Below are 9,346 nucleotides of genomic sequence, written 5' to 3' on the forward strand. Positions count from 1 at the left end.
TGAACACACCATGCCTTAGTTAGTACAACTCTTTCTATATTACCATGAATATCACAACTGTTGTAGCTAGAGTATGTGCTTCAGCTTGAATACCAGTCAACAAAGGATACCCCAAAGATTGCCTGTGGTCTCACTTGACTTCTTTTTCTTGATGCAGCAATTGCCTCTTCTTTGACTTGGAATGCATCCAGGGTTTTATATTCTAAATGATGTAAGTTTTCCTACTTCGCAATTGATTATCGGTTACGTGAAACACATCATCAAGAGTGGCTCTGGGGAAGGAAGGGGGCAAGTGCACCCTCAAAAAAGTAGTTGCCCCCTCATCTGCTCCCCATTTCTGTTTCAGAAATCTGACATGTGGAGTACAGCTCACCCATCCAGAAATGCGCTCTGCCCCTTTTGTGTCTCCCTCAATTTTTTTTCTAGTGCTGCCTATGCACACCAATTGAGTTGGTCACCTTTGACTGGGTTTTACTCCTTTTGTTTTGATTAATCTCACATAATTTATGAGAAATCATCCCTGATTTCAGGTATTGTACAGACTAAGCCAAAACACTAGCTCTAACTGGCTTCTCCAAGATAGGGCGGAGAGAGATTCCTGCCTGCAACCTTGGAGAAGCCACTGCCAGTCTGTGAAGACAATACTGAGCTAGATAGACCAATGGTCTGACTCAGTATATGGCAGTTTCCTATGTTCCTAACTGCTTGAGAATTTAGAGAAAGTTGTCATGAGACTTAATTAGTGTGACAGGGATCGTAACTAAGCCACAATGGGAATGGTTGTGGAATTACTTAAATGGCAACAGAGATAGTTGTAGTTTTCATGGCAATAAAGAAGAAACTGTACCAATTGAGGTGTGGTGTGTCTATTGGTTTAATGCTCCAAGAGGAGATAAATGTCTTTCTTCAGTGGTTGTCTGAAAATGCAGACACTGGGCCAATAAGCTGCCTCTTAAGAGAATATAAAGGGAAAGTGAAGATTTAGTCTAGAAAACCGTCAGGGAAAGGTTCACAACCTGACCTTCAAACTAATGATGACTGCATTGGGGATTATTGGGATGAGCCTCCAGGCTATTTCATAGATGCTTTACAGATCAGTCCGACTCCTTGTGCACCTTATAATGGAGAGGGGATGTGAGGGGCTCTTCACAAGATGTTTCAGTGTGTTTCCTTTCAAGACATTTTCAGATATTAAGCACAGAAGAGTTGAATGCTAAGCAAGCTTGTAGAGTCATATTGTTTGACAAAAATAGAATTGGGAAGGAAATTTATAGAAATATTTTGATTTGCTTGTGTTTGAGTAAATGAATTATTAGAATGTAAGTACTGAAGAAAAATCAATTCTCGAGCAATATTTTTGTCATTTTCAATTAGGTTTGTCATTTTTCAATTAGAATGTTGGCATTAGAGATTATGCATTTTGTGATATGGGAGCTCATTATTTAATTACCACAGGAACAGTTCAGATTGCAGTAGCAGAACCATAGGAGTTTCCCCTCTGCCCTGATCCCCAATTAATCTCCCCCCGGCCCCCACCCTAATCCATGCTAAACAGCAACCAACTCCAGGCTACTCACTAGGGTAGGGGAAAGATGATTTTTTCTCTCCTTCCCCCCTCCAAATTATGTTTTTGCAGTCTGCCTAGCATGAAATAGACTGGAAAATTGGAGAATTAAATGCCAGGTGGGAATAAAGACCATAGGTTAAAATGGTGATAGCAGGAGCCTTCTTTCAGTGATGTGCTAAGTGAAACTTTGGACTTGCATGTTATTTTCACAGCATCAGTGTAGTATGATAAACACAAATGTGTGCTCATGAGGCAAGGGAGGTTAAACTGCATTCGTGGCAAACTGCATGTGTGTGCACTGCTTTGGTTGAGAGAGGCCTCCTTCTAGCTATACAAATTACTGTACTTGATCAGGCATCATGGCATGTCCATGGTCCCACCCACCCAACATTTTAATGAAAGTCAAAGACATTCACCTGCCTTCAGTGCAAATGGACACACTGGAGCTAGAAGTGAAAATTTCTTTTCCTGTCAATCAACACATTAAAATGCCCAAGTGAAGGAAAATGCCAATATCTATCACAAAGTCTCATAGCCAATCAAAGGATCATCAATGTTTCTTTCTTAAATTAAATACTTTGCTGTTTCTAAGAGTGATGTGGTTAATTCACCCTATTGGGATGAATAGAATATCACCCCAATAGGGGTGAATATTCTATATTCAGATCAAATACCAATATGAAGCTTTGTCTGAAACACAAATGCAAATGGTTCTTGTTCTGCTCATTGGACATTGTTAGTTGCTCTTAATTGTCTTGTGAAAGATAGAGCTGTTGGTCAAGAGACAGGACCAATAACTAGACCAAACTCATGTTGTGGGCATCCAGATAAATAAACCCCAATAGGGTGAATGTTACTCACCCACTCTGTTTAGATAGCACTAAAGAATAACAACCATATGTGCAGAAATCTTCAAGGACAAGGGGGAATGTTAACTTGGCTTGTCTATGGAAAACCTACACAATTCCTACCTTCTAGTCCATGATCTTCTATGGGCAATGTGCATATGCTAGGCAGAAACCACTTATCTGAAGAAAGTAAGGCAGAAACAGTGCTATGAGCTCCTTTTTAAAAAGAGTTCACTCACCTGAATAAGAACAAATAGCATTCTATAGTTATATAGTGACATACTGAGGAAAACATACCAGGCTTGTTCTCACTAACATTTGGAGGTGAGTTGGAGGGCTGACAAGCTCCTACTTCTTCAGCAGCAGACAAGTAGCACCTCCATTTGGGTCAGCAAAGAGGAAACAGACAATCAAGGCAGCTGCTGGGTTGGTTGCCAAACCCAACAACTGCAAGCCCCTCCTCTCCATAGACAGTCCTCCAAGGGTGCCTCTGCCTTTCCAGCATGCTTTGCAGCAGACTAAAAAGCTTAATCACATCTGTGGCTGCTCTCTCATTGGCCATGAAGAGAAGGCAGATGCAGCCCTTCCAAATCTGCTCCAGCTTCAGGTTCATAGAGTGTGATTTTCAGATCACCATGTCCATAGACAGCAGCTGTTTTAACTGCAGCTCTCTACAGTTACCATGTAGGGTGCTGTATGAGTGAGTAGAAGCAGCATGTGAGTTCTCACAACCAGAGAATCAAGCTAGAAGGACTATCCTCTCCTCCCCTCTCAGTTAAAACCTTGGTAGCCCTGCTGGAAGCAACCATGGAAGGATTTGCCTGGGTTCTGACACCCATACAAATGTGGGGAGCCCACTTCCAGTTCCTACCCTGATTTTAATGGCCACACTGGCTGATATATTAAGGACAATTACTCAAAGTAATTCTATTGAAATTAAAAGGACATTAGGTAATTTGAATTATTTTTCTCAGTATGTCATACACCATTTATATATATATACTTGTTCATATTAGGGATGTGCAGAACATTTTGACTTGAAATGGGCTATTTTGAGTGTTTCATGCTCTAAATACACCCTGTAAATAAAGGGCCCATTTCAGTCTCGGAGCAGAACAATCCCATTTCAGTCTAAATATTTTAACGTTTTGAGCGCCATTTTGGAGGCCTGTTTTTCCCTTTCTGGGTTTTCTGGCAATGACTTCCGATCTCCTTGCTTCTTGCTTGGCTTGTTATCATACAAATCAAGTGTTGTCCTGGCAACTATGCCTCCATTGGCTGGGTGGAGGGAGGGAGGAAGGGGGAACACAAAAAGAAGGAATTTCAAAATGTATTCAAAGGGACTGGGAGGCAGAGAGAGCCCTTATACTCACTGTGCCTCCCTTAAAGAAGAGGATACATCAGAAGAGAAGGAAGGAGGGTTTATTTTTATGGTTTTCTTTTTTCAGCACTGAGTATAATATGTTGTTCTATTATATTATATGCTATTATGGGCTATAACTCTCTGGTTTTGTAGGATCTCAGATTGACAAAAGGCAGAACTTGGGTGCCTGCCTTCCTTGAGTTGTGGTTGGTTGGTTTGTAAGATAGTGTTGTGGTGAGAAATGGAAAGTGGCAAGAAATGATTGTGTGTGTATATGTGTGTGTGATATTTCTTGGTGATTGCTGTGATAAGCTCCATTTCTGGTCTTGAGACTAACTTGTAGGGGTGTCTCTGACTCGGCCCAGCCCAGTTTGGCCATCAAGCTGGCTTGCAGGCTGGCTTGGGGGATATACTTGTAAAGGGGGATTCCCTAGACTAAGAAGGGGTTTGGAGAAGGGGGACTATTTACCTTTTAGTTCCTCCTGGTGGAGGCAGCATAATTGGAGGTGGCAATAGGGCTCCTCCAACCCCCTGCTGGCCTCCCAAATTACAGGCTGGGCAGCTGCAGCCCGGTTCAGGCCTCTGTAATTTGGTAGGCCACGGGGAGAGGGAGGGTTGGAGGAGCCCCCACCACCACCTCTGAAGTTGCCACTGCTGTCCCTGCTGTTGGAAAACTAAATATTTCCTTTCGCAGCCCCCCTTCTTAGTCTAGGGAATCTCTGTTACTTGTAAAGGGGAATCCTATCCACCACCACCCCATGGCCGCTGCAGCCTCCGCAACAAATGGGACTTCTCAGTAGTAATGGACTCCCCTCCTGACCCTTCTAGACATAGGAAAGCCCCCCTGCCCCTTTACTGGTAACTGGTACTCATCAGAAACGGTTCAACGGTTGAGCCGGACCAAGACCAGATCGACGGTTGAGCCCCACGAAGTCCAGTTTGACCAGAACCAAACCCAAACCGACCGGGTCAGTTTTGTGCACATCTCTAATAGTGGTTATTAACATATTTTTACTGTGTGAATCTGGTAGGACTCTTGACATTATAGCTGCAGAGCGAATGTGTCCATGGATGAAACAGAAATACTTTAACGGGGCAATTTTAAAAAGTAAGGTGGGTGAGATCATGTCAAAGGAACCCAGTGGTGTATGTGGAAATAGTTGTTCATTATTGGAATGAATATTGAGATGCTATGAAGCACAGTTGTCTGTCAGAGAACTTCAACTTTGAAGTTGTCTTCAAACTTCAACTTTGACGTTGTCTTCAAAGAGAACACCATTGAACATGCTTACAGGGCTGGAAGTGGGTCAGCAAGTCCCACCCCAGACCACCACTCAATTTTCCGCCCTGCTCTTCAAGCTTAGAGATGAATGCTGTGTGACTGACCCTGTTTCTGTGATTGGGAGACTAGGGCACCCAAAGGTACAAAATTACACACGCACACACTGCAAGATACAGTAATATATCATCTTACCACACAATGGGTCTTTTCACACTTTATTACACAAAGACTGAGGAAAATAATTTCCAATACTGGGCCAGTCCTGACATTAAGTAGACTGAGGCAACTGCCTTATAGGACAGATTTTGGGCACCATTAAAGCTCAGCAACTTGACATTTATTTATTATATTTGTTGTGAGAGTGGGGGAAAGTCCATTCAGATTTTCTGCCTCAGGCACCAAAATGTGTTTTACCTCCAAAATAGGAGCTTTTATCAATCCTAACTCTTTCATAACTGACTGGAACAAAATTTTGTTTGGCTTTTCTTTATTTCATCTATTGGTAGCACCTAAGATTTTTCAGATCATCTCCTAAGGAGCTCTGCTTATGACAGAGACAGTGCATCTGTTCAGATCAAGCTGCTTCTTGTTGTGCTCATGGACAGATGATTAATTGCTTTTATAATGTCCTTAGTTGTTAAGTAACTGGAACAATACGTGATTTTTCTTATGCTGCTGTACATGCTGGCACATACACACATCTTATTTGGCAAGAGATCCTGCTGACCAAAGAAAGACCATAGTTCTGATTATCCAAGAGTATTAGTGATGGGTGAACTCACCTCAGCTTGATTTGGAATTGGTTCTGTAATTACTAGAGATGTTGCTGAGACTCCTTCTTGTCTGAAACTACAAGCATTACCGCCCTCAAATTCTTCTTCAGCTCAGAGAAGAGATGTTATTCTGAAGAAGTCAATCCACTACTTTCCCTCATAACTAACCACCAATCTGCCAACCCCCCTCCTCTTTTCCCTTTCACCCACTCACCTGGCTGCTGCTGGTGAGGGAGGGAGGTCTCTCCCTCCCCTAGCACCTAGCATGCTGTTATGTGGTGCATTAGGGGTAACCCCTGGGACATGAAATTTTCCAAAGGACTACTAACGTCAGTAGCCATTGGGAAAACCTCCCTCCTGCTTGCCACTGCCGAAGCAGTCACAATACTTACTGTGAGTAAGTAGAAGCAGGAGAGAGGATTTGAAGGCTAGTGGGTGAGAGGGAGTTTGGGGCTGACTGGGTGGGCAGGAGGGAGGAGGCTGGAAGAGGCTGAATGGATAGGGTGAATGGGCTTGGTATATTCAGATTGGATTGGAAATGGCTTCTTTGGAGGAAAATGGCTTTATTTATTCTGAGACAGTCTTGTTCAAACCTCGGGAGCTCACCCATCACTATAATTATAAGCATTCTGGGTGAGCATTCAGGGGGGAAAGTCCATTGTCTGAGAGTTCTCTCCAAACTAGGCATGTGGGAACATGTGTACTGATTATGTCATATGTATGCACCTTAGAATATGGCGCCCTGGGGATTGTCGTTCCCAGCATATTAAAGTTGCCCGAGGAGATGGGCAGGTGAATGAATGTGTGAGTGTGTGGAAAAGGCATTGTTGCAATAAACATAAATAACACCCCTGAACCGCCGTTGGTCTTCACTCATATTATCATGTATACTGTATAGCATTTCTGATGTCTACTTTAATCTCTTGGCATTCTAGACCATAACTTTTAAAAAATGCTACCCACATTTCTGGTAATTGGTCTGTGGAGTTTAGCACAGGGTTTTTTTTGGCATTAGTAATTTATTGACAAATGACCTAGTGGTTTCATTTTCTTAAAAGGTTATTACCTTCCAGATCAGAAACATTTTTCCACTTTAAATGTCCTATACTCTCAAATAACGGCCATTATTTTTAAAATCTAAGTTCAAATAGAGCAAGTTGTATGCTATAGCAGTATGAATAACATTGACATTGTGTGTGTGCTAAGCTGAACATTTGAATAGCAGCCTTAGATCTGGGGAAAAAATATATCCCAAGGTGTCACCCTACCACATCTATTTTAAGGAGCTAGGCACTCCAGAAAACTAAGAAAATACTTAAATTTGTTGGGGCCAGCATCAAATGTTTATGGATCCAAGTGATGAGATTTTTCACTGTGATGCAAAGTGAGTGGCTATGCAGTAAGTGGATATGTTGCTCTTTGTATATGTGATAGGAAGCAAAATACATACTTGCAAACAAATGTTATTAATGTGTGCCCCCATCTTCCTAAAACAAATTAGTTTTGAGAAGACTAGCCCTTAGTTAAGAGCCATGGTTATTCCTATCCAGTGGTGCACCTGTGTCCAAAATCAGCCCAGACCTGAAGGGCTTTGGGGGGCCCCTCTGCCATTCCCCTTGCCAGCCCCCCTGCCCCCGTGAGCCACCCTAACCCCACCACCACCTTAATTTAAAAAAGAAATTACGTACCACCGCCCCGCCACTGCTCCTGACTCTGGGGGCCCCTCCAAATGTTGGGGGGCCCTCCCCAGAGCCCCACACACTGTTGCATAACAGGCAAGTTAGTGGCAGTTCCAACTAGCATCCTTATAACCTCCACTCGCCTGTCTGTCCTCCTCCCCTCTCCCTCTAGGCAGCAAACTCATCCACAGCCCGTTTGGAGGAATGAGCAGTGGCTTCCCAGAGCAGCAAGCTGCTCCACGTTCTCACCCACTCTTTCCTGGGCAACACGGGCAGGTGCACCCAGACAGACAAGCCCACCAGCTGCTCTGCCCGCTGCTGCCACCACGGGGGAGGCCTGCTCACCCCCCAGCCGCGCAAATGGTAAATATTGGTGCAGCGGAGCAGTGGCACAGCAGCTGCAGGGCAGCCGTAGGGCAGCAGCAGGGCTCTGGGGAGGTCCCCCCGGAGGCAGGAGACTACAGACCAGATCCCCAAGGTCCGTGGCTAAGAGTGCCTCTGTTCCTATTTTACATGAATTTGTCCTGTGCAGATGCTGCATTGCATGTGCATTCATGCTCTGGAAACACATGTACAAGTGGCCATAAGTTAGTTCACACCTAAAGAAGGAGAATTAGATAAATCCTGGATTATTATCACATATCCACTTGTGGACATACTGTAAATGTGTGAACAGTTGGGCTACTTATTTTAAACCATAGATATTGCAATGTAGAGTAGTTCATTTTTGTTTATTGGCCAAAGTTATTGATCATTAGCATTCTGTAGTGTTGCCTGCATGCCAAACTCCTACTTCATCCTTGTTTTGCTACTGGCAGGGCAACCATCCAGGAACTGACTTGCAGCAGCATCATTTCCTGAACTGATTGAGCATCTGAACAACTATAATATAGGTGCATGTATTGAACAGTGAGAATCCCCCAACAAGCAAACATATGTGTACATCCTACATTAATTGTACATGCATTTCACATAACATGTGGACAGGGCCTTTCATATGGCCTTTTTGAAAATCCAGCTTTTCCACCCCTTTCCCGTGTAACATCTGGCCACAATAAGTTCTAAACAGCAGTTGTGTGCTTTGCGGAGGAAACATTCTTTTTATTCCTTTGAAATTTTATTTTGTGTTAATTTCATTTTGATGAAGTTTGTTGTAGGGATGTTTCTAAGAGACTGGCCAGTAGGTGTACATAAAAATCAAGGGTATTCTACAGCCAAGCAGGAAGTATTTAGGAAATTGAGCAAAAAAACATTGTTTCTAAATGTCCAAGGCTGGAATCCAAATACCCCTGGGATTTGCATGTGCCTAAAGCATTTGTGCCTAAATACAGGGATCCTCCCAGTTCTCACTTCCAACTACCGCCCTTCACCTGTTGTTCCTGAAGGGCCTTTCCTTCACAGGAGAATGAGGTTCTGCTGAGGGAGGAGCTTGCAGTGGCTCAGCTTGATGCCTATAGGCAACCTTTGGAATCTGGTTTCAATGTTTGATGCCTGTGGTCCAAAACAGATGAGAGACAGGAGATCTGTAACCACCCCCAACCTCATAGGCAAGATGCCACTAGATACCACTTGCAGGGGAGCATCAGCAGGAGGGAGGGCAAGTCCTCACCTCTTGCCTGTGGGCTTTTTGAAGGCCTCTGATGGGTCACTGTGTGAAACAGGAAGTTGGACTAGATAGGCCTTCGGACTGATCCAGCGGAGGCTGTTCTTATGTTCTTATGTCTTCCAGTACTTTTATTTTAACTTAAAAGCAGGCACAGGACCCCTGTATTGGACCCATGGTAGTGGGACTGGGGCATTTTCTAAACCTTTCCTCTCACATTGTTTTCCCAGC

General features: G+C 43.6%; 1 protein-coding gene and 1 long non-coding RNA gene across 8 annotated transcripts in view; one reads left to right on the top strand and one right to left on the bottom strand.

The window, feature by feature from the left end:
* The window catches only part of LOC128331564 (uncharacterized), a 136,975-nt gene extending 134,076 nt beyond the window's left edge, over positions 1-2,899 (bottom strand). For all 3 annotated transcript variants that reach the window (XR_008310350.1, XR_008310348.1, XR_008310349.1), the window contains exon 1: positions 2,713-2,899. This is a non-coding gene — a long non-coding RNA (uncharacterized LOC128331564). The remainder of the gene's footprint in view (positions 1-2,712) is intronic.
* The window catches only part of PDE1C (phosphodiesterase 1C), a 427,197-nt gene that overhangs the window by 385,016 nt on the left and 32,835 nt on the right, over positions 1-9,346 (top strand). The window lies entirely within an intron of this gene.

The sequence above is a fragment of the Hemicordylus capensis genome, chromosome 6, assembly GCF_027244095.1.
Source record: "Hemicordylus capensis ecotype Gifberg chromosome 6, rHemCap1.1.pri, whole genome shotgun sequence".
Lineage (NCBI taxonomy): Eukaryota > Metazoa > Chordata > Lepidosauria > Squamata > Cordylidae > Hemicordylus > Hemicordylus capensis.